Raw genomic sequence first — 25,592 nt, 5'->3', positions numbered from 1 at the left:
CTATATAATAAAAGGCTAGTATGCAAATTGACTGAACAGTGGAACGACCAGTTGCTATGATGCGCACTGACCACCAGGGGGCAGATGCTCAATGCAGGAGCTGCCCCCTGGTGGTCAGTGCACTCCCACAGGGGGAGCGCCGCTCAGTCAGAAGCTGGGCTCACGTCTGGCGAGCGCAGCAGTGGTGGCAGGAGCCTCTCCCGCCTCCGCTGTTGGACGTCTCTCAAGGACTCCTGGACTGCGAGAGGGTGCAGGCCGGGTTGAGGGATTCCCCCCCAAGTGCACAAATGTCATGCACTGGGCCTCTAGTATAATAATAATAATAATGATGGGAAAAGTTTGAAATATTGTGAGAATTACCAGAATATGGCACAGAGACATGCAGTGAGCAGGTGCTGTTGGAAAAATAGGGACACAGACTTGCCTGACGCAGGGTTGCCACAAACCTTTACTTTGTAAAAAACATGAAATCGGTGAAGCACAGCGAAGCAAGGCCCAATAACACAAGCCTGTACTAGCTTCTCAGATGTACTCTTTGGGTCTGTTTCTGGATTCTAATCTGTTTCATTAATCTGCCTTTCTCTTCATGTGCCAGGACAAAACTTTTTTCATCAATGCAGCTCTATAAGAAGCCTCAATGCATCCCAGCGTTAATCCCTCTTTATTACTTTCCTTGTTCAGAATTTTCCTGGCTAGCCTCACTTGTTTATTTTTCCATGTGAACTTTAGACTCAGTGAGTCTACTTCCAAAAATCCTCATCATGTACTTTAATTGACATAAATTAAACATAGAGGCTAAGTTAGAGACAATATGCATCTTTACACCATTCAATCATCTTACGGAGGAGCAGGGCATGTACTGGTATTTTCACTTGTTTTTTCACTTTCTTTCATTTTTGTTGTTGCTGATTTTGTCCAGTGCGTGTGGGTAATTATTTTTTTTTCTATATTGTTTTCAAGTTTATTTTTAAAAACATAGAGATTTTGAATATTACTTTTATTTTTCTAATCATACTCTTGGATTGTCTAGATATGCAATTATATTGCCTGGAAATAATCCTCATATTGTCTCCACTTTGCAATTCTTTAACTTATATTTTAACGTTCGTATAGCTAGAATAGTGTCAAGTAATAGTGGCGATATTACTTTGCTTATCTTCTTCCGGACTTATCAAAAAGTGTTCCTAGTGTTCCAACCTTAAACATGATGCATTTTAAAACTTAAATATCAATACTGGGTGTTGGATTTTACATCCTTTAATCTCTAAGAAGCAGTGCAGCTATTTCCCCTGAACCAGGGCTAAGAGTTCCTACAATACCGACAGAGTCTGTCAACATGGAGCTGGAGCAGCCAGGCCGACTGGCTCCAAGCCCAGGTCTCCCGCTTGCTATACGTGTGGCCTTGGCAGTTTCTTAGCCTCTCTGCGCCCTTGTTGCCTCCTCTATAAACAGAGTCGACAATAGCACCTCGCTCCAAGAATTGTTGCAGGATATAAATGAATAAATATATATACAGTAAGACCCTCAAACGGAGCCCAGTTCATGACAAATGCTCTATAAGTATTAGCCTTTAGAATTGCATGCTTAGAATTACCCCCATTGCAGTACTGAGCTTTTTTGTTTGTTTGTTTCTTTAAATAAACTTAGTTAATTGTGTATGTAAGTATAACATGCATTTCCCATACAGAAAAGGGCAAAACTGGATGAACTACCACAAAAAGCAAGCACATATGCAACCAGCTTCATCCCAGAAAACCCCACATCCCTCCCCACAGGAGACCACCACCCTTATTGCTAAACAGGTTGTGGCATGTTGTGGTTTTTAAAGTGCTACTGGATTCTGGTTTGTGTATCAATATTATGCTGTACCAATTGCATTAGAGGAGATTTAAATAAATGCAAGGACATCCGGAAGGCTTAATATTGTTAAGATGACAACACTCCCGAAATTGATTGAGAGATTTAACACACTCTATCCTGGAATTCCAGGTGTATTCTTTATAGAATTGACAAGCCAACCCTAACATTTATATGGAAATGTAAGGAATCCAGAAGGAAGCTAAAGCCATTTAGAAAATGAACAAAGTTAGAGGACTCACATTTCTCCATTTCAAAAGTTACTGCAAAACATAGTAAACAGTTTGATACTGATGTAAGGATGACATATAGGTCAATGGAATAGAATTGAGAATCCAGAAATAAAGGCTCACATTTATGATGAATTGGTTTTTAACAAGAATGTTAAAATAATTCAATGGGGGAAAGAGTAGTTTTTTTCAACAGATGGTGATGGGACAACAGGACACTCAAATTCAAAAGAATGAAGTCTGATCCCTATCTCATGCCATGTACAAACATCCACTCAAGATGGATCAAAGGCCTAAGGGTAAGAGCCAAACTGTAAAACTCTTAGAAGAAAACATAGAAGTAATCTTCATAATCTTGGATTTGGGAATGGTTTCTTAAATGTGACACCAAAAGCACAAGCAATAACAAAATAGGTAAATTAAATATATAAATTGAACTTCAACAAAATTGGAAACTTTAGTGCATCAAAGGACACTACCAATTAAATGAAAAGACAATCCATATAATAAGAGAAAATATGTGCAAATTATATATTTTATAAGGAACTTGTATCTAGAAAATCGATATAAGGAACTTTACAACTCATTAATAAAAAGACATATAACCCAAATAAGAAATGTGCAAAGGATCCATATGGATATTTCTCCAAGGAAGATGCACAAATGGCCAATAAGCTCATGAAAACATGCTCAACATCATTAGTGATCAGGGAAATGCAAATGAAAACCACAATGAAGTATCGCTTTACAATTCAGTGGTTCTCAACCTGTGGGTCGCGACCCCTTTGGCGGTTGAACGGCCCTTTCACAGGGGTCGCCTAAGACCATCCTGCATATCAGATATTTACATTACAATTCATAACAGTAGCAACATTACAGTTATGAAGTAGCAACGAAAATAATTTTATGGTTGGGTCACAACATGAGGAACTGTATTTAAAGGGCCAGAAGGTTGAGAACCACTGCTTTACATCCACCCTATAGGATGGATATGATTTTAAAAAAAAACACAGCTAGTAACAAATAGTGAAAAGAATGAGGAGAAATAGGAACCCCTTTACACTGCTGGTGGGAATGTAAAATGGTGCAACCACTTTGGAAAACAGTCTGTCAGTTCTTAGAAAAGTTAAACATTGAGTTACTATATGACCCACCTACTCCACTTCTAAGTATGTATATACCCAAGAGAAATGAAAACATGTTCACACAAAAACTTGTTCATGAATGTCTTTAACGGTTCTATTCATAATAGTCAAAAGTAGAGCCCTGGCCGGTCTGGCTCTGTGGACAGAGTGTCAGCCTGTGGACTGAAGGGTCCCGGGTTTGATTCCAGTCAAGGGCACGTAGCTCGGTTGCAGGTGCAACCCTGGCCCTGGTCAGGGTGTGTGCGGGAGGCACCCAATCGATGTGTCTCTCTCACATTGATGTTTCTCTCTTCTCTCTCCCCTCCCTTCCGCTCTCTCTAAAAATCAATGGAAAAGTACCCTCGGGTGAGGAGTAACAAACAAACAAACAAACAAAAATAGTGAAAAGTTGAGATAACTCCAATGTTCATCAACTGATGAATGAATAAATAAATGTAATATATCCATTCAATGGAACATTATTTGATCATAAAAAAGTGACGTGCTGATACCCACTACAATATGAATGAATCTTGAAAACATTATGCTAAGTGAAAGGAACCAGTCAAGGAAAGAACGCATATTGCATGATTTTATTTATATGAAATGCCCAGAATCGGCAAACCTGTAGAGTCACAAGCAGATTAGTGGTTGCCTAGAGCTGGTGTGGGGATTGGGAGATTGGGGAATAGCTAAAGGATATTGGGATTTCTTTTGGGGTGATGAAAATGTTCCAACATGGATTGTGGTGATGATTGCACAACTCTGTGAATATAGTAAAGACCATTGATTTCTACACTTTCCATGTGTGAATTGTGGAGGATGTGAATATATCTCAATAAAGCGGTTACCAAAAACATGGCAATTTTACATGGTCCAGCATAATATTCTACACCGTGCTAAATGTCACGCGCATACCATGGTATGTCTTGAAGATTTGATAGAGTTTATGCATCAAGCTGGCAAGAGGAGGGAAATGTAAAGATGACTTGCATGAGAATACAGGGAAGGAGGAACCGCTGGTGTGGTGGGAGCCTTGCTTGTTTGTTTAGGATGGGAGGGGTTGGGCCTCCTGCACAGCAGACGAGAAAGAGCCAGCAGGGTGGGAGAGGCCGAGGAAGTAGGCACCAGGCTGAGGAGTGGACCCGGGAGTCTGGGTGGAGGAACTCACCTTGGAGGGAGTCCAGCCTCCCTTCCATGGACCAGAGGGACGGAGGCGAGGATGGCTTTAGACAGTATTTAGTTGATGGTGCAGAGAACTTTTTTCCTACTGACCTCCATTTCTCCCAAAAGAAGACAAAGTCATTGGTGAAATGAGAGAAGAGGGAGCGGGACTCGGGGTCTGAGAAGAGGGACAAGTGAAAAGTGTGTCGTGAGGAGTGAGAGAGGGGCTGAGAGGGACTAGGACACGGCCGCTGCCAGCAGAGGAACGGGCTCTGACGTGCCAGCCAGCCAGGGCCTGGAGGTCTCCCCTGCAGCCCCTGCAGCCTTGTTTGGGGCCACGCCTCCTGAGTCACCTCTGCTTCAGGCCACATAGCCCGATCCCTCCGATGTTACTCATACATTTTGGCTTTGAGCCTCTGTCTGGACAGTCTCCTGCACCGGCTGCCCGTTGGCGACCTTCCTCCAGAACTGAATGTTCCTCCCCAGCAGGGCTGACCCAGCCCGCCCCGGCGCTGGGCCCTCTGCTTTTATTAATTCAGCCTGGGTGACCAGATTCCACTTGGCATCCTCCTGGCATTGGGTCAAACTTAAACACCCAAAGAGCCCAGAGGAATCTGGTAACGTCAGTCCCCCTTGTTGGCCACAGGAGAGCGTGGGGTGGGAGGAGACGAGTGTTTCATCAAAGAAGCTAGGAAAGGTGTTTAACACGTTGGCCGGCGGAAAATGTATGAAGGTGTGGGGTTGGGGATCAGGAAACGCATATGTGGGCCGTTCCCCACAGCCAGCATCTCACCAGGGAAGGCTGGCCAGGTAGGCACAGCGCCCCTCACCTTAAACCTGGTTCCTGAGCCCAGCCAATCAAGACCCACAGCCCACTAGGATTCAGGAGCACAGCAGCGTAGCAGGAAAAAGAGAGGAGAGGGAGGGAGCCCTCAGGGGCACCTTTAGCTGCCAGCTATTCCCAGATACTGGGGTTACTGTGACCCCAGGAGGCATAGGGTCCCTTATTCTAGAAAGGATAGGACCAAGTGAGGTAGATCCAGCGTCAGATATAGACGTGAGCCTGTCTCTGCTATGTATTTGCTGTGTGACACTAACATCTGTCACACTGCTTCCTCCCTGGAGCCTCAGCTTCCACGTCTGTAAAATGGGATGAGTAATAACATCTCTCCCTCGGGGCTGGCTGCCAACGAAATGGTGTGAGTGGCCCCAGCCATGCTTTCTTGTCCATCTCTGGGCCTTTGTATTTGTTATTCTCCCAGAAGCACCTTGACACAGCCCAGCTGTGCCCGAACACCCCCTGGTCATCCTGCTGGTCTCATTGGCTCTGTCTGTGTCCTCCTGGCACATTCCTTCGCTCCCACTCCAGCTGCCTGTGATGATGCCCAGCACTGTCGGTGCCAAAGTGGCACCTAATCCTATCTTGTGGGGTCCAACCTCTGTGCATGGGTTAGACTGCCATCGGCCACACTCCTGTGATGACTGCACCCACGCTTCTCCCTATGTGCCTATGACTCAACTGAAAGTCTTGTCGATTCTGGTTGGAATCTGGGGCAAGCCTGAGATTCTGCATCTAGCAGGCTCCCTGGTGAGCTGATGCAGGTCCATATTTTGCTTAACAAGGGCCTAAACAATAAGGAGGATTTGTTTTTCTCACAAATCTGTGAGCAACAGCATATTAGAAAGAGGACTAAAAAGAAAGAGATATCCAGATACAGGGGGTTTCTGCTTTTCCATGTTATCAGGGCCTGTGTTTCTGTGACTGTCTTGGCTACAAAATAGCTGCTTCAGCTGCAGCCATCAAGTCCACGATCCAGGCAGAAAGAAGGGGGGCAGGCAGGGGGAGGGCCTTTTTACACAAAAGCGAAGCTCTGCTCCCATCTCATTGGCAGGAATGCTGTCACGTGATCCCCACCGGCTGCAAGGGAGGAGGAGACGGCGCTTGGCCACAGTCCTGGATATACGATAAGCAACTGCCAAGATCAGCTACAGTCTGTGCTTCTGCCCAGTCATGTCCACACCACTGCTTGCCACTCTCAGGTTACAGGATTAATAAAATAGCATCTCCCTGCCTCGAGGGCTCACATCTGTGTTAAGGTGGATGGGAGGAGGATCCTCTGAGGGCTGGGCTCAGAATCAACCCTCACCCCTGACCATCGTCTTTGAGCAGAATAGCACCTGCAGCAGGAATTCTTTCCAGGAGCTTTTAGACTTTCACACATAAAGAGACAGTGGAGCGCCCCCACCGGCTTTTCCCTTCCTAGAGGCAACAGCAGAGAAAGGTACCCACCTGCACTCCCATTCTCCCACCCAACCCCTTATGCTTTGGCAAAACTGGTGAAACCTAGGCCCAAGGCTGAGCCAATCAGTGCACTGCATCTCACCAGACTACTAGTGATTGGTTCAGGGCCAAATCAATCATCAGATTGAAAATCAGAAAGATCTTTTTACTTTAGCACAAGGAACTGGTGACAAAGCTAAAAATGCTTTTTTTTTTTTTTTTAAATTTTTTAAAAAAATATATTTTATTGATTTTTTACAGAGAGGAAGGGAGAGGGATAGAGAGTCAGAAACATCGATGAGAGAGAAACATTGATCAGCTGCCTCCTGCACACTCCCTACTGGGGATGTGCCCGCAACCAAGGTACATGCCTTTGACTGGAATCAAACTTGGGACCCTTCAGTCTGCAGGCCAACACTCTATCATAGTCTCTAGCATTTTTTTTGGTGCTATGATAACAAATGAATCATCAGAGCTAAAGTCAGCAGAGCTGGAGTCCCTCAGAGATCCGGGCTGAGTCCCGTCCCCCCCCCCCCCCCCCCCCCCCCCCCCGCAAGGCTGACATTACAGTTGACAGGCAGCCAGTCTGGAATGATGAGCCTGACCACCTGTAAGGGGCCACCCTCCTTGGGGACATCAAGGCATATTACCCGGCTGTTCTCAGGGAGTGACCCCCGTGGTGACTTCTCAGGCTTCCTGGCCCCTGGGGAGCCAGGAAGGGTGTTTGGAAAGGATCGATATTTAGCTCGGCTACTAAACCTCACCAGGGGAACCCATTGCCAAAGCGAAACCCCTCATTAGCGCTGAGAAGACCAGCGCAGTGCTCTCGCTGGAAATACCCACGAGCAGACCTGCTGTCCCGCCGATGCCAGCGAGGGCGGCCACGGCTTCAGGGGCTCCGGGAGGCACCTTGAAATCCCAAGGAGGGTGACAGCTGACACCAGCCCCCTGCGAGGAGATGGGTGGAGAAGTGCAGGAGGAAAGATGGCGAGCGGGACCCACGTGAGCCACGCTTGGTCAGTCTGGTGGCGCAGTAAATGTCAACGTCCTTCAGGCTCACAAGCTCGCACGGGGCTCCCTGACTGGCGCTGAGACAGCTGGCAGGGGCCCGCACCCCGCTTTGGGGGAATCACAGGCAGGGGCTGCAGCACAGACAAGCTGAAGGTCAACCCCTCCCACCACTCTGACTGCTCACCCTCGCTGCCCAGAGCCCCCGTTGCTTCAGCTGTTGGGGCCGGCACACTCAGGTGCAAGGAACGTCACTGTGCTCATTGGACCCACTGGGAGCCAGGGCTCAGCCGCGAGAAGCAGGTGGTCCTGGGAGCTGCTCTCGGGCCCTCCCTTGGGTCCCGGCCCTGCACACCTTGTCTGAGTGCCCGGTGGAATTTTCGGGTGAGGGCGTGGCTGCTGCTGTCTGTTCAGAGCTTGGACAAGGGCCGGTGGCTAAGCAGGGACCTCCAGGCCACAGTCCCAATGGGCACATGGGCCATTCCCCTCCAGGAGGCTGCCACCTTCTCCGGGTGTTGTAAGAAGAGGGACATGGTGGGGACATGCCCACAGGCCCGCCCATCGTTAGTCCTGGGGACAGTTCTGCTTCTGGGACTTTCACTGTTCGGCCTCCCCTCCATCCTCAGAGATGACCCAACTTCTGTCTCAGGACAAGTAGATTTTGAAGAGGAAGCCGGAGAGGGGGTTGTTTTGAGGATCGTTCTGTTTCCTTCCAGACCAGCGAAGACCCTCCAGGCGAGAGAACATGATTGGGTTCCTCCTTGGAGCAAAGCAGGAAAATATCCACTGGGCTAAACTATGAATTAACCGCTCACTAAATCATCTTGCCATAGTACGAGCATGTTTATTGTGATTATTATCACAGTGCCATTATTATTTATCAAGCAATTATTTAAAATATACTGCAGTTGGAAATATATTTACCAACTTTCCCTGGGGGAGAAACAGCTTTGGCTCAAATCTGAGACCTCTGCGATTTGTAGCAAATGGTTTAGTGTCTGGCACCTACTGGGACCGGGATAAATATTAGCTTCCCCCCTGGGTTCTCACTAGAAGATTTCCTCCTGGTGAGGTGTTAAGTACCTCTTAGAGACTAAAAATTTCAGAACTACAGGGACAGTATGACACCATTTACGTAAAAAATGTGAAAAGCACATCGACAGCAACAGTATTCAGATTCCATAGGAAAGGAAAACATTGCGAAAGATACACCCCAAACACCCTGAACAGGGATAGCAGGGAAGCCAGGATTGGCCGTGACAACCAAAGGGACTTTGACCGTATCTGCTGCGCTTTAATTATGTTTAAGGAGAATATATTCATGTATTTTTTTAATTGAATCTTTATTGTTCAGATTATTACATTTGTTCCTCTTTTTCCCCCCCCATCCTCCCAGCTCCCACCCCACCCTCCGCCCTCACTCCCCACCCACTGTCCTCATCCATAGGTGCACGATTATTGTCCAGTCTCTTTTCGCATCTCCCACACCCCTTTCCCCCCAAGAATAGTCAGTCCATTCCCTTTCTATGTCCCTGATTCTATTATGATCACCAGATTATTTATTCACTTGATTCTTAGATTCACTTGTTGATAGATGCATATTTGTTGTTCATAACTTTTATCTTTACCTTTTTCTTCTTCCTCTTCTTAAAGGATACCTTTCAGCATTTCATATAATGCTGGTTTGGTGGTGATGAACTCCTTTAGCTTTTCCTTATCTGTGAGGCTCTTTATCTGACCTTCAATTCTGAATGATAGCTTTGCTGGATAAAGTAATCTTGGTTGTAGGTTCTTGGTATTCATCACTTTGAATATTTCTTCTTCTTTTTTTTTTTTTAAATATGGAACGCTTCACGAATTTGCGTGTCATCCTTGCGCAGGGGCCATGCTAATCTTCTCTGTATCGTTCCAATTTTAGTATATGTGCTGCCGAAGCGAGCACTTTGAATATTTCTTGCCATTCCCTTCTGGCCTGCAAAGTTTCTGTTGAGAAATCAGCTGACAGTCGTATGGGTATTCCCTTGTAGGTAACTGGGTTTCTTTCTCTTGCTGCTTTTAAGATTCTCTCTGTCTTTTGCTCTTGGCATTTTAATTATGATGTGTCTTGGTGTGGTCCTCTTTGGATTCCTTTTGTTTGGGGTTCTCTGCGCTTCCTGGACCTGTAGGTCTATTTCTTTCACCAGGTGGGGGAAGTTTTCTGTTATTATTTCTTCAAATAGGTTTTCAATATCTTGCTCTCTCTCATCTTCTGGCACCCCTGTAATTCTGATGTTGGTGCGCTTGAAGCTGTCCCAGAGGCTCCTTACACTATCTTCGTATTTTCGGATTATTTTTTCATTTTGCTTTTCCGGTTGGGTGTTTTTTGCTTCTTCGCATTTCGAATCTTTGACTTGATTCTTGCGCTCCTCTGGTCTGCTGTTGGGAGTCTGTATAATATTCTTTATTTCAGTCAGTGTATGCTTAATTTCTAGTTGGTTCTTTATCACAACATTGAGGGTCTCATTAGATTTCTTGAGGATCTCACTACATTTATCGGCGGCTTCTAGACAGTTCTTAAGAGACCTTAAAAGTGTGGTTCTGAACTCAATATCCTCCATTGACAGTTTTGTCCTGTTTCTTTGTCTCCGCATTTTTTATGCTTTCTTGGTACACCCCCAAGTGGTCTTTGTGCACAGTCTTGTTGCCTTTAAGCCTTGATTGATGTCGGTAATACCAGGGGTGATTTGACCTCCAGGCTAACTGGCTATGAGAGTCAGCTGTGTCTGCAGTGGGAGAGCTTCTGTGCTGGATCTCTAGGGCGGTGCTAATCTAGCCTTTGCCTGAGGCTATCCGGCAAATGGTTCTGCACAGGGCTTGGGCGAGGCGGGTCCCCGGGGATCTACAGGGCGGGCGGAGTGAGCAGTTATGGCTGCTCTCAGTTCCTTCCCCAGGGGCTCTGCCTCTCAGAGTCCCAGCAATGGCTGCAAACCTCGGAGAGAAAGCTGCCTTCGAGTTCCGACCGAAGCCAGACAGTCCCGCTTCTCCCGTTTGAGTCTGGGTCCCCAGAGACTCGCCCGGATCTGGAGCTCAGAGTCTGAAACTCCCTCCCGATTGAAAACAACAATCGCGCCCTCCGCCGCCAGCCCGCTCCGCGCGTGCGCGCGCACTTCGTACCTCAGTATTTCACTTCAGCACTGCGCCTCCTCTGAGTCTGGGTATGATATTCTCTTTCCTCCTAGTTGTAGAATTTCCACTCAGCCAGCCTTCCTGTGGTTCTGGATGCTGTCTGTTCTGTCCTTTAGTTATATCTCTGAAGTGGTTGTTCAAGGGCAGCAATCTCCGGCGTTAACCTATGCCGCCATCTTGGTTTCTCTATATTCATGTATTATATGTGTGATTGAAGTAATTTGCTAACCAGTTAACTTATAATTTTAAAGGGTGGCCAATATACATGTAAGAAGATGCTCAACATCACTAGTTAAAGGGAAATGAAAATCAAAATCACAGTGAGATACCGCCTCACACCTGTTAGAATGGCTATTGTCAACAAGACAAGACATAACCAGGGTCGGAGAGGATGTGGAGAAAAGAAAACCTCGTGCCCTGCTGGCGGGAATGCAGACTGGCGCAGCCACTGCGGAGGTTCTCAAAAAAATTAAGAATAGAGCTACCATATGACCCAGCTATCCCTCCTTCTGAGCACTACCAAAAAGAAGCTGAGAACACTTACTTGTAAGAATATATGTAGCCCTATGTTCACTGCAGCAGGATTCACAGTAGCCAAGACATGGAAAGAACCCACGTGTGCTTTGATGGGTGATTGGATAAAGAAAATGTGGTGCTCAGCCACAAAAAGATGAAATATTGCCAATTGCAACACGGATGGATCTTGAGAGTATCATGCTAAATGAAAGGTCGGACAGAAGAACAAGAACCATATGGTTTCACTCAGATGTGGGATATAAAGCAAAAGGCAACAAATAAACAAAAACCAAACTTATAGACAACAGAATCATGGCTACCAGAAGGGGAGGGGCGGGGGAAGGACAAAGAGGATAAAAGAGGTCAAATATATGATGACTGAAGTAGACTAGTGGGTGGTCAGTGCACACTGGAATATACAGATGCTATATTATAAAGTTATACACCTGAAATTTATACAATGTTATTAATCAACTAGAGGCCCAATGCATGAAATTCGTGCAAGAGTGGGCCTCCTCCCCCCTGGCTGCTGGCACTGGCTTCCCTCCAGCACCCAGGACCTGGGCTTCCCTCCAGCCACCAGCAGGCACCTGGGCCCCGGGCTTCCCTCTCAGCCCAGGCTTTGTCCGGAAGGTCATCCAGAAGGATGTCTGGTCTTATTAGCATATTATGCTTTTATTATAATAGATGTTTCCAAATAAATATAATTTTTTAAAAAGTGGATGGCAGCCCTAACCGGTTTGGCTCAGTGGATAGAGCGTCGGCCTGTGGACCGAAGGGTCCCGGGTTCAATTCCGGTCAAGGGCATCTACCTTGGTTGCGGGCACATCCCCAGTATTGGGTGTGCAGGAGGCAGCTGATCCATGTTTCTCTCTCATCGATGTTTCTAACTCTCTATCTCTCTCCCTTCCGCTCTGTAAAAAATCAATAAAATATATTAAAAAAAAAAAGTGGATGGCAGATCTTATTCAAGATAATACTGGAAGTCCTAGCCACAGTGCTCAGAAAAGAAGAAAGAAAAGGTCTCCAAATCGGAAAGGAGGAAGTTAAATTGTCATTATTTGCAAATGACATGATATTGTACATAGAAAACCCTAGACTCCACAAGAAAACTGCTAAGGTTTAATAAATGAATTTGGTAAAGTAGAAGGATACAAAATTAATATTCAAAAATTGATGGCATTTTTATACACCAATAATGACTCTTAGGAAGAGAAACTAAAAAACAAACAAACCCATTTACCATTGCAACAACAACAACAACAAAAGGTACCTGGAAATAAACTTAACTAAGGAGGTAAAAGACCTGTGCTTGGAAAACTACAGGACATTGAAAAAGGAAATAGAGGGAGATATAAACAAGTGGAAGAATATACAGTGTTCATGGATTGGAAGAATTAACATCATTAAAATGTCCATACTACCCAAAGCAATCTACAGATTCAATGCAATTCCTATTAAAATAACAATGGCATATTTCACAAAGCTAGAACAAATACTCCAAAAATTTATGTGGAATGAAAAAAGAATCTGAATAGCTGCAGCAATCTTGAGAAAGAAGAGCAAAGTTGGAGGGATCACAATACTGGATATCAAACTATATTACCAAGCCACTGTCATCAAAACAGTACTGGCACAAGAACAGGCATATAGATCAACAGAAAAGAGACCCCAGAAATTAACCCATGCCAATATGGTCAATTAATATTTGACAAAAAAGGCAAGAACATATAATGGAGTAAAGACAATATCTTCAATAAGTGGTGCTAGGAAAATTGCACAGGTACATGCATAAAAAAATGCAACTAGACCACCATCTTACACCATTCACAAGAATAAACTTAAAATGGATAAAAGAACAATAAGTCACAAAACCATAGAAATCTTATAAGAAGACATAGGCAGTAAAATCTCAGACACCTCATGTAGCAGTATTTTCACTGATATATCGCCTAGGGCAAGGGAAACACAGGGAAAAATTAACAAATGGGACTACATCAAACTAAAAATCTTCTGCACAGCAAAAGAAACCACCAACAAAATGAAAAGGGAACCCACTGTATGGGAGAACATATTCGCCAATGATACATCTCATAAGGGGTTAATTTCCAAAATATACAAGGAACCCAAACAACTAAACGTCAGGAAGACGAACAATTCAATTAAAATATGGGCAAAGGACCTAACTAGATACTTCTCCAAAAATGACATACAGATGGCCAGGAGACATGAAAAAATGCTCAACATCATTAATCCTCAGAGAGATGTAAATTAAAACGACAATGAGATATCACCTCACAGATGTCAAAATGGCTACCATCAATAAATTAACAAACAACAAGTGCTGGTGGGAATGTGGAGAAGGGGAACCCTCGTGCACTGCTGGTGGGAATGCAGATGGGTGCAGCCATTATGGAAAACGGTATGGAGTTTCCTCAAAAAATTAAAAATGGAACTGCCATTTGACCCAGTGATCCCACTTCTAGGAATATAGCCTAAGAAACCCGAAGCACCAACCAGAAAGAATGTATGCTCCCCTATGCTCATAGCAGCATGATTTACAGTAGCTAAGATCTGGAAACAGCCTAAGTGCCCATCAGTAGATGAGTGGATAAAAAAGCTGTGGCACATTTACACCATGGAATACTATGCAGCAGTAAAAAGGAATGATCTCTTACCCTTTGAGACAGCATGGAGGGACCTGGAGAGTATTATGCTAAGTGACATAAGCCAGTTAGGAAAGATAAGTATCATATGATCTCACTTATATGTGGAAACTAATGAACAAAGTAGGTCCAGAGACATTGAAGCATGGCAGACTGACAGATCTCAGAGGGAAGTGTGTGTGTGTGTGTGTGTGTGTGTGTGTGTGGCGGGGGGGGCGGGGGGCGGGGGGATGGGAAGAGATTAACCAAAGAACTTATATGCATGTGTGCACAGCCCATGGTCACAGACAGCAGTGTGGGAAGACCTGAGGATAGGGGGGCTGGGGGGAGGGGGCACACGGAGACAACATGGGAGACTTCTATAATATTGCCAACAAAAAATATATAAAAATGCTTTTTATGTAAAAAAAGAAAGAAGTGGATGGCAGAGCAGCCACATACCCCAGTTGAGGGGTCCACTGAGCACTCGTCACTTTGCTTTTTCGCCTTCGGGCCTCTAACGTGGGTTTCTATGACTACATGTCGTTTTGTTTTGTTTCGTTTCGTTTCATTTTGTAAAGGGACAAGGAGTCCTTCCCCTGCAATCTGGTTGACTCACTGCTCCAAGGACCAAAGGCCTTCATTTTCTATAACGGCCAGACCTCCGACAAACCAAGGCAGGCGCTCGGCCTGGGAGCAGGAAGGGGAAGCGTGGCGATGGGGTGAGAGAGAAGCAAGAATATTGGTGACAACGCTGGCCACGTCTTGAGGTCAGGCGTATCTGTACCCTCCAAAGAGGGTGTGTTCCCTCTCATGGAACACACTTGAAAGATCTCGCTTATCTCATCAAATACAGCCTTCATGATGAGTTCATTTTCTCTGCCGCTGCCTCACCTAACAGCACTGGTCGTAGCTGCCAGGAAACACTTCTGGGATAAAGAGGAGTTACTGCTAAGTGACCTCAGGCAGGCCGAGGGCGTGGTGATCGGCCAGCGGGCGTGGAAGACCTGCCGCCATGCCAGCGCGGGCTTGCTTGGCATCACTGACTTAGGTTTCCTTGTCCACGAAATAGATACAGTCCTCCCCCCATTCACGGCTTCACCTTCCACAGTTTCAATCACCCACAGTCAACTGTGGCGCAAAAATACTCAATGGAAAATTCCAGGACTAACAACGCACACGTTTTAAATTGGGGCCTTTCTGATGAACCCTCAGGCGAGCAGTTTTGCCCCGCCTGGGTGCGAATCAGCCTTGCCCAGCTGTCCACGCCCCAGACGCTCCTGTCCCGGAGCCTCCTGGGAGCCGCCTTTGTCACCAGACCAACTGACGAGGTATCTCAGGCCTGTCATCCTCATTTCACCTACTAAAAGCCCCAAAGCACAGCAGTGATGCTGGCAGTTGGGATCTGCCAGAGAGAAGCCACAGGTGCCTCCTGTGAGCGAGAAGGGGTGTGTGTAGGGAAAACGAGTGTACACAGTACAGGGCTCGGTCCTGTCTCAGGTTTCAGGCATCCACGGGGGCCTTGGATCGCACCCCCATGGGTACGGAGACGACTTACTAAGTAAAATAATATGGGTGGACACATTGGAACAGTGCTTTTGGTTTTCATTAGTAGACACCCAGTGAGTCTCAGGTTACTGTATGACAATAGCCATGGTCTGTGTGCCTGGTCAGCTGCGGATGTAGGAAGGCACCGTTCCCTAAAGCTTTTTGTTGAGAAAGACCTCCTCTTGAAGACTGTGGAGTGGAAACTTCTAAGTAATTTCCCTTCCCTCGCACTACCTATTCCTTCTCCCTTTAAACAATGCTTCTCCATAACATGCATCACCATATAACAGACTTCACCTGGGCACCTGTTCGCTTGGTTTATTGTCTGTCCCTGCACCAAAATGTAAGCGCTGGAAGCACAGCGACTGATACCTGTCTTGGTCACTGCAGTAGCTCAGAACAATGTGTTGGATGAATCAATGAATGAATGAATATTCCTGAGTTTTCTCTAGGCCTGTCCTGTGGGCTCATAATCTCAGAACATTTCGTTTGAGGAAGAATACTAGTCAACGTGTATATTTTAGCCTCCAGTTCTAGGTGTCCTGAACTATGTCCACACCAGACAGCATGGCCCACCTCATCTTAAACCCTGGCCACGCTCCGCACTGCCACCAGAGGGCTCCTTACAGGATCTGGTCTTTCACTCTTCCCAGGAAGACCTAGGTTGCCTTGACGTTGAAACATGCTTATACCACTTAGGATGCTCCTGAATTTCCTTAAACCAGAAAACAGGCCTCCGGCCGGCTCACACCGCGCGGAACAGCGCTGAAGGCAGCAGAGCAGGACACGGAACAGAGCTCGAGCCCATCTCAGCCACGGCTCCCGCGCTGCTGCCGGGCTCAGTCCTGCGTTGGCTGCCTTCACAGGCTCGAAAAGAGAAAGCAACTTCTTTATTCAACAACATTCCAAAGAGGACAGGCCAGTGAATCTCCAGGGTCTCTCTTAGGTGTCACAAGCCCTCATCCAACTTCCCTCTGACCTCACTGAACTGAGTTAGGTCACTGTCTATCATTATTATTATTTTTGGATAATCCTCACCTGAGGATATTTTTTCCATTGCTTTTCAAAGAGGGGGTGGGGGGGAGACACACACACACACACACACACAGAGAGAGAGAGAGAGAGAGAGAGAGAGAGAGAAAGAGAGAGATGTGAAAGAGACACATAGACTGGTTGTCTCCTGCATGCACTCCGACCAAGGCAGGGAGCAAACCTGCAACCCAGGTACATGTCCATGACCAGGAATCAAACCCTCGACTCTTTGGTGCTCAGGCCAACACTCTGATCACTGATCCACATCGGCCAGGGCTATTGCCCATTTTTAAACCAATCCTTCTCTCTAGGACGGTGGTTCTCAACCTTCTGGCCCTTTAAATACAGTTCCTCATGTTGTGACCCAACCATAAAATTATTTTCGTTGCTACTTCACAACTGTAATGTTGCCACTGTTATGAATCGTAATGTAAATATCTGCTATGCAGGATGGTCTTAGGCGACCCCTGTGAAAGGGTCGTTCGACCGCCAAAGGGTCCCCGACCCACAGGTTGAGAACCGCTGCTCTAGGAGCATGCCATTGATCTAGGTCTGGATCTCTAAATCAGTCACTGACATAAAGGACAAAATGTCATAATTGGCTTTTTATCAGCCAGGCTCCTCCCTTTCCTGCCTCCTTGCAGCGGAGGTCACTGGCCGGCCCTAGCAGCTGCAGAATGGCAGAGCATGGCAGAGAGGGCCACAGTCTCCTTTACAATTTCTCTCACAGCACCCTGCACACTGTTCCTCCAGTGATCACAATTGTTATTTTGAATAACCCCAGCAGCAAGCTAACCTACCGGTTGGAGCGTCTGCCCCCTGATGGTCAGTACATGTCATAGCGACTGGTCAATTGGTTGACTGTCTGCCCCCGGATGGTCAATGCACATCATAGCGAGCGCTTGAGCAGCCTTAGCATTCATTAGCATATTACGCTTTGGTTGGTTGAACCGCTGCGGTCGACCGGACACTTAGCATATTAGGCTTCTATTATATAGGAAGGAGGAGGATTGGCTTATATGATTCTGGAGGCTGAGTCCAGACCCAGAGCAATGGTGCTGTTTCAGCCCGAGTCCCAGTCTGAAGGCCTGAGAAGCAGAAGAGCCGATGGTGTTCACTCTAGCCTGAGTCCGAGTCTGAAGGCCGCAGTCAGTCAGGCAGAGCGAGAATGCTTTCTTACCCCGCCTTTTGTTTTATTTCAGGTCTTCAACAGATTAGATGAGGCCACCGCCTTCGGGAGGGCAATCTGCTTCACTCAGTCCACTAATCAAATGTTCATCTCCTCCAAAAACACTGTCAGAGACACACCCAGAATAATGTTTGACCAAATTGTCTAGGCACCCTATGGCCCAGTCAAGTTGACACATGAAATTGACCATCACACTGGCTCTTAGCCAAATGCCATGGCAAGGAGGTTGGACTGATCCTTTAGTCATTGTGATGTCCCAACATTCATTGATCTCCTACTCCTTGGGCTATGCTAGGAGGTGGGGAGGAGATGGTGAAACAAGGCAGATGTGATGCCTGACCTCAAGTAGGGGGAGATGTAGATATGGAATGCTAATCATCTGATACTACCCCCTCTGGTAGAGCGTCTCTCACTGCTTATCTCCCAACTCACCCCAAAGAAGACAGCATCACCATCCTCTCGCCCTCCTCTGGGCTCCCAGGGTTCCTTGAAGGTGGTGGCAATAGCACAGGGCTAAGAGCGCTCTCCTGAGTGCATGCACTCACGTATTTAAACCTCAGGCAGCCCCACGCAGTGGCACTAGGACAGTCCCCAGTAAACAGAGAGGTTAAGTGACTTGCCCAAGGACACAGAGCTAGGAAGTGGTCGAGTTGAGATCTGAACCAGTCAGTCCCACTCGAGAAGACAGACTCCTGACCACCATGCGATCTATGCCCCCAGCGGGTACCATTGTATCCCCATTTCACAGAGGAGAAGACTGGAGCTCAGGCTAGGATTTGCCCAACACCATGGAGGTTAAGAGCTGAATCGAATGCAGGCAGGAAACAGAGATTAAACTTCCTGTCAGTTACATGCCACCCTTGAAGAGGCCTCTGTCCAGGCCCGAGTCATGCTGCACCGTGTTCATGCTTGTCTCCTTTCTCCAGGGGACGGGCTCCCCGGGAGCAAAGCCCCGATAGAGTCCCCTTTCTTCTTCGGCTCCAGCACAGTTTGGGCATGTAATCCAGTACACACATGTTTGCTGGGTAAATAAAATCATGAATGAATGAATGAATGAATGATTGTTTCTGGAGTTCCGAGACCTGGGGTATGCCCTGTGATTAGAGGGATTTAGAAATATTCTTAGCAAATCAGGGGCGTATGTGAGCCTCTGTTTCTTCAGCCGCAGAAAGAAACAAAACCCTTGAAAAGAAAATGGGGCGTAACAAGGACTCTGGGCTGGATTCCATGACGTCACCCTCCAGTCGGATGTCTGGACTGGTAAACAAAGGCTCCTGTCACCTGGGCCCTGGTCCGGCAGCCGCCTGGCTGGTGTGGGGGAGGCAGTTAAAGTGGCCTTAGCGTTGGCCTCCAACCCAGGCTTCAGCTGGGTGTCTCCGCATTCAGCAGGTATCCCGTTCAAGGGAAAACCAGGACAGGAAATCCCGTTGCCATGGAGACCAGAGAGGCCCTTCTAGACGCAGGGAAAATAAACACGTTCTGGTTGGACTTATCCCACAAAGCCAGGGTGGCCTCACCTCCTAGTCTGAGAGCTCCGGTTTCCACCAGCAATGTCCGGGGGCCTCGCCTCCAGGGCCTGGCACAGGGCTGAGCAGCAACTCAGAGCCCCGGGGGCAGGGTCCCCCCAGAGCCGAGGGAGGAAGCCCTGCTTTGCTCAGACCTTAGACCTCTTCACCCTCCTTCGTGGCTGGCAAGGACTAACATTTACTTGGGGCTTGCTGGGTGCCAGGCACATTCCTACACATTTTACATGTGTTAGCTCATCCAGTCCTCATGACGGCCTAATGCGGAAAGCATTGCTGTTATCATCACACCCATTTCACTGCTGAGGGAACCGAGGCCAGGAAAGGAAGTGACTCACCAAGGTCACCAGAGAGTGCACGGTGGCAGTGGAATTTGATGGTGGCAGAGTTCTTGGGCAAAAGAAAAGCGCACTTTAGGAAAACAGGTCTTTGGAGCCTCTGAAACTAGCTGTGTGTCCTTGAACAAGTTATTTAATCTCCCTGAGCCTCAGTTTCCCCATTCTTTTAAAAAATATATTTGTATTGATTTCAGAGAGGAAGGGAGAGGGAGAGAATCATTGATCGGCTGCCTCCTGCACGGCCCCCACCGGGGATTGAGCCAGCAACCCCGGCCTGTTCCCTGACGGGGAATCCAACCCTGACCTCTTGGTTCACAGATGGATGCTGAACCACTGAGCCACGCAGGCTGGGATCCCATTGGTTTTTAAGCACAGACCTTGAAGGGCATTTATGGAGCACTTACTGTATGCTTGGGACTATTTTGGGCCTTGAAAGTACAGTGGGAATGGAGACAAATGTAGTCCCAGGACCAGGCAGCTGAGGACCGCAGATGCACTGGGGACTGCGAGAAGGGCCCTCGGAGGCCCCAGGGAGAAGGGGTGGCCCCGGGGGCACTGGAGGAGGGCCAGAGGGCTGCAGCTCCATTGGCCTGGAAGCCGGCGAGAGCTGGACGATGGCTTGGAGTGGACTCATCTAAGTGGAGGCCATCGCTCCTAGCCCCAGCGATGGGAGGAAGTCAGGCTCAGCGAGCTGTGAGCCGGTAACCGTGGGCTGCGGGTAATCTGACCTGCTCCTGGTCTTTGCAAGGCCCGCAAACCAGGAATGGTTTTTTAGTTTTTAAGTCACCGAAAAAAATCAAACAACTCTATTTTGTGACACGTGAAAATTGAAACTTTATCAGAGGGCCTACCAGTGAGGTGTTCCTGGCACACGGGCACACCCACGTCTGGGGATGGCCTCCAGCAGCGACAGAGCTCAGCCCTAGCGACAGAGCCGAAAATATGGCGTGTTTGGCCCTGCTGAAGGAAGTTGCCGAGCCTTGGGCAAGACATGTCTGGCTTTGGGGTGCAACTCTAACGAAGGCGAGGCAGCCCATCAGGACTCTTGAGAAGCAAGGCCAGGGGGCAGCAGCTTTCTGTGAGTTCGTGTTGATGGTGACGTGCCCGCGATCCTGTGAAGTCAGGCCTATGGTTATTCGCACTTCACACGGGAAGAAACGGGGGAGACCGGGCTAAGGATCGTGCCCAGGGTGACACCGCTGGCTGGTGACAGAGCCAGGACTCGAAGCGGGCACTTTGCTCCAGTGCATGGCTCCCCCGCCCCCCGACTTCCCCCTCCCCCATTTGCAGGTGCCACACGGGACAGGGCGGCTACCACGTCAGGTATCTCGAGGCTGCAGGGAGTCTGCTCCTGCCACCACAGCTCCTGGGATGCCGCCTGGTGTTGGAGAATTTTAATATTTGGCAAAGCGTTTGTGCTGAGAATGGTCTGCTTGCCCTCGGGTCCAAGCTCCACAGCACTGAAGGGCACAGCACTGGGAGCCTCCAAAACTAGCTGTGTGACTTGGGTAATTTAATGACTCTCCCTGAGCCTCAGTTTCCCCAGTGGAATGCAAGTGGCCACTTTGAAGGACTGTTAGGAGGGTTGAATTCAATGATGCATTCATTGAGCACTTGATGCCCTATGCCCTGTCCCTGGGGAGGCCCACCACATGCACATTCAAATGGTTGTGACCCTTAGGGAGCCCCAGAAGGTGACTGGGGGAAAGGAGGGGAGTGAGTTGGGTATGAATTCTCCGGCTTCCTCCCTGTGGGGTCTCTGGGGGCTGGTGCCGTAGGGTCGCACCTCCTGCCAGAAGTCCTGAGGCTTCTCTGCACCAGCGTCTGGGCCTCCAGGTCGTAGGGCTGATAAGAAGCCACTGTAATTAGTGCCTGAAGACGCTTGTGGTTTGCGGACACCCTGCCCTCCTTCGGAAAGAGTCCCTTTATTAAATGCTCTTCAAATTACCTAATTAGAGCGTGCCTGCTCTTTCCTGCTGGGATCCTGCCTGATGCACTCTTCATTTAAATTAATTTCCCAAGCATTCCTGGTAGGCTCCATGCCTAGTCCTGCTCTCCAGCTCCCCACACATTATCTAGAGTTGTATCTCCCATCACAGCTGTGTGTCAGGGATGAATTACATCTCCCATGGGTGAGGGTGTGGGGACGTAGGTGCTGCTCCATACAGATGGGCAGCGTTGTCAGAGAGTAGCAGCTAAGCACAGAGGAATTCGGCGACATGTTTCAATCTTTTAAGACAGCCCCTTTCACCCAGAAATTTCATCTTTAGCAATTCCTCTCGAGGACACACTCATGCTATGTGAAAAGAGGTACTGTTGTGAAATCAAACCAGCTGCCTCTCAGTAGATGACTAGTTAAGTTAATTTCCCTCAACGAATATCGTTTGAGCACCTACTAAGCTTCAAGCGCTGGCCGAGCCCCTACGATACAGCAGTAAACAAGCTTTATGAAGTCTTATTCTCATGGAGCTTACATTTTAGCAGTTGAATTAATTACAACTCGTATATATAATGAATGACAAGCAGCTATGCAAAAAAAAACCAAAAAAAAAAAAAAAACCAGAGCAGTTCCATATGGATGAGCATAGAAAGATGCCCACAGTATATCATTACTAGAAAAAATCTGCCTACAGAATAGTAAGTAAAAGAGGATCCCATTTTTATTTAACGGGTTTAGAAGAAAGTATGGGAGAACGTAGAGCAAACTGTTATGGCTGCCTAATTGGGAAGACAGGGTAATCATGTGCTTCCATTTTCTATTTTATACAGTCTTACGGTTTGAGTCTTATTGTAATAAACTTTACTAATTAAAAAAAGATGCTTCCATTTTGAACATTAAACCACTACTTTCCTCCTTTTAAAGTAATATTTGCTTTTTTAATTACAAAAGTTACACATAAATATATTCTTTGTATAAAAATTTTCAAAAATTGTAGACAAAGTTTAAGTCCCTTACCACCTAAGATAACCACTGCTTTCCGTTGACATGTTTACCTTCAGTTATTTCCACGCATTTACATGTTACATTGTACAGACCACTGATTTTGTGTTGTGTTGAGTTTTTTTTACATGAATGCTATCCTACAATAACTGTTGTTCTGAACCTTGCTTTTAGAATGTCCATGTCTTAAAAACCTCTAAACATCAGTACTGTGTCAACTTAGTTTCTCTTAACCACTCCAAAGCATTCATAGTGCAAATATACCACTGTTAACATAGGCTATTAGAGAGCTGAGAGCTTGCAGTTTGAACCTGAGTCTTAGGTCATATATCAGTTATCTATATTTATGTAACAAACTAGAGGCCAGGTGCATGAATTTGTGCACCAGTGGGGGGTACCTTGGCCTAGCCTGCGGGATCGGGCTGAAACCGGCTCTCAGACATCCCCTGAAGGGTCCCTGATTGCAAGAGGGTGCAGGCGCCAGGCTGAAGGACCCTACTGGTGCACAATCTGGGCCGGGGAGGGACATGGGAGGCTGGCCAACCAGGGTGGGACCGCGGGAGAGCTCCAGGGTGTGTCTGGCCCATCTCACTCAGTCCCGATAGGTCGGACCCCAGCAGCAAGCTAACCTACCAGTCGGAGAGTCTGCCCCTTGGTGGTTAGTGCACGTCATAGCGAGCAGTTGAACAGCCTTAGCATATCATTAGCATATTGTGCTTTGATTGATTGAATGGACAACCGGACACTTAGCATATTGGGCTTTTATTATATAGGATCACCCTGGAATTTAGCAGCTTAATGCAATAATATTGAGTTTCTGTGGACCCCTGTCTCTTACAAGGCTGAGGTCAACATTTTGGCCAGCACTATGGTCTCATCTAACGGGTCAGGGAGGAGCACTACTTCCAAGCTTACTCACAAGGCTGCTGGTGGTCTCCTTGCTGGCTGTTGGCTGGAAGTGCTTCTAGATCCCTGGCCAAAGGGCCTTTCCATGGGCTAGCCAGCAGCAGAGTAGCTGTCTTCCTTCAGAGACAGCAAGCAAAGGGAAGCCAGTCTTTTCACCCCCTAATCTCTTTTTTAAAAGTATATTTGTATTGATTTCAGAGAGGAAGGGAGAGGAAGAGAGAGATAGAAACATCAATGATGAGAGAATCATTGCTAGGCTGCCTCCTGCACACCCCACAATGGGATCAAGCCCGCAACCCGGGCATGTGCCCTTGACCAGAATCAAACCTGGGACCCCCCAGTCCGCAGGCCGACACTCCATCCACTAAGCCAAACCGGCTAGGGCCATCCCTTATTTTAGAAGTGACATCCTATCACTTCTTTTGCCCTATTCTACTCACAACAAGTGATTGAAGATGCCCAGCGCACACATAGGGGAGTGGATTATACAAAGGCATGAATATTAGAAGGAAGAATCCCCTGCCGCCATCTTGGAAGTCCCTACCGTTGGAAAGCAGTTCAGCAACCACATGAACAGTGGAGAGACATGGGCCGTTCAGGGCAGGCGCTGTTCAAGGAGTCATTTATTAATTCAATAAATAGGTACTGAGCACCTACTCTGTACCCAGGCACTATTCTAGGTACTAGGGATAAAATGATGAACAAGAAGGACCAAGCTCGAGCCTGCACAGAGTTCACAGTAAGGCAGTCGCCATGCAAATCACAACTTCACAGGTAGACTCATCACATCTGTGCTGCCTGGGCTGCTGAGGTGTTCAGGATGACTCCTGGGTTGCAAGGATGGAGTCTGGTCCCTTTGCCTGGTGGTCGGGGGGGAGGGAGAAAACTGGAGGAGGAATAGACTGAGGGAACGATAACCAGCCTGATGTTGGACATGTCGAGTTGAAGGAATCTGTGGGACAAGCAGGTGACATTCAGGAGGACACTGGACACCAAACTAGGAGCTCAGGAGTGATGCCTGGCCTGGAGGCAGATGAGACGTCGGTGGCATGGTGGTGATATTTAAAGGCACGTCAATAAACGTAGAGAGAAAAGAAGGCTTTCCTGTTTCCCGAGGATAGGAAGATCTAGGGGTGAGGAGAAGAAAAGAGGAAAAAGGAAAGAGAAGATAAAGGAGCAATCAGAGAGACAAGAACGGGATGTTGTGGATTCTACACAGTCAAGAAGTCAAGATGTCTTTCTTGGCACCAAAGGGAGGTCTGGTGATGAGGATGAGAAGTTTCGGGAGTGTGGCCTGGGAAGGGCAGAGGTTGGGGAGTGACTGAGAGGCGAGGAGCAGGAGTACGGTGTGTGAACATTCCTGCTGTCTCTATCCTCCTGGCACCTACATGAATTCTGAAGCATTATCCGAATCAAATGTCCACCCTTGAACTTGTTTGAGGGTCTGGAAGGCTGCCAGCTTATTCCTTTCATTCAGTCCTAATGCTTTGGTTGGGAATAGTCCCATCAGGCAAAAGAAATAGGATTACTTCTGAGAAGGGGAGAAAGAGCAGGAAGAAAAGCCAGGGTGGCAGGTCCCTCCCAGCTGTGATTGTGAAGTTGTGTAACCTTCAGCACACAGAGAAGCAAAGGATTCCAGGGTGCGAAGGCCGAGGGGTGTGAACTCCACCTTCTGTGTGTGAACTCCACGCCCCCTATCTACAACGAATCCTCTCCCAAAGCTAAAATGCCTCCACATCCGTTAGCCTCCTGGATTCTCAGGAAACTCGGGTATTGATGATCTAAATAGGGGGAATCCACAGCTGTTCTCGTGCTTCTGTGATGATGTCCTGTTGTGAGGTGAGAAAGCCACTTGAAATGGGTGGTGTTGGTGGGAAACTGAGTGGATTGACTCAGATGCCTCCTTTGGCAGCCACTCCATCATCTTTCCTGTGATTCTTTCTAATTTCACATGATTGTTCAGATTTAGAGCAACTTGTACGTGTGTGTTGGGGGGGGGGGCGGTTAAGACAATGAATAAAGAGTGTCAGCTTCTATCACAATGCATTGAACAATTTATCTGCTTTTATGTGTCACTGTGTTACAATCGGGAGGAAGCCCAGGCTCCATTACCTGCAGATATGAT

General features: G+C 47.3%; 1 non-coding gene across 1 annotated transcript; it reads right to left on the bottom strand.

Moving 5' to 3' along the window:
- Positions 1–9,499: 9,499 nt before the first annotated feature.
- Positions 9,500–9,606, bottom strand: LOC132234050 (U6 spliceosomal RNA). Its single transcript, XR_009452862.1, has one exon. It is a non-coding gene; the product is annotated as a U6 spliceosomal RNA (small nuclear RNA).
- Positions 9,607–25,592: the final 15,986 nt, after the last annotated feature.

This window comes from Myotis daubentonii, chromosome 4 (genome assembly GCF_963259705.1).
Source record: "Myotis daubentonii chromosome 4, mMyoDau2.1, whole genome shotgun sequence".
Taxonomy (NCBI): domain Eukaryota; kingdom Metazoa; phylum Chordata; class Mammalia; order Chiroptera; family Vespertilionidae; genus Myotis; species Myotis daubentonii.
This window is presented reverse-complemented; position numbering and strand designations above follow the sequence as displayed.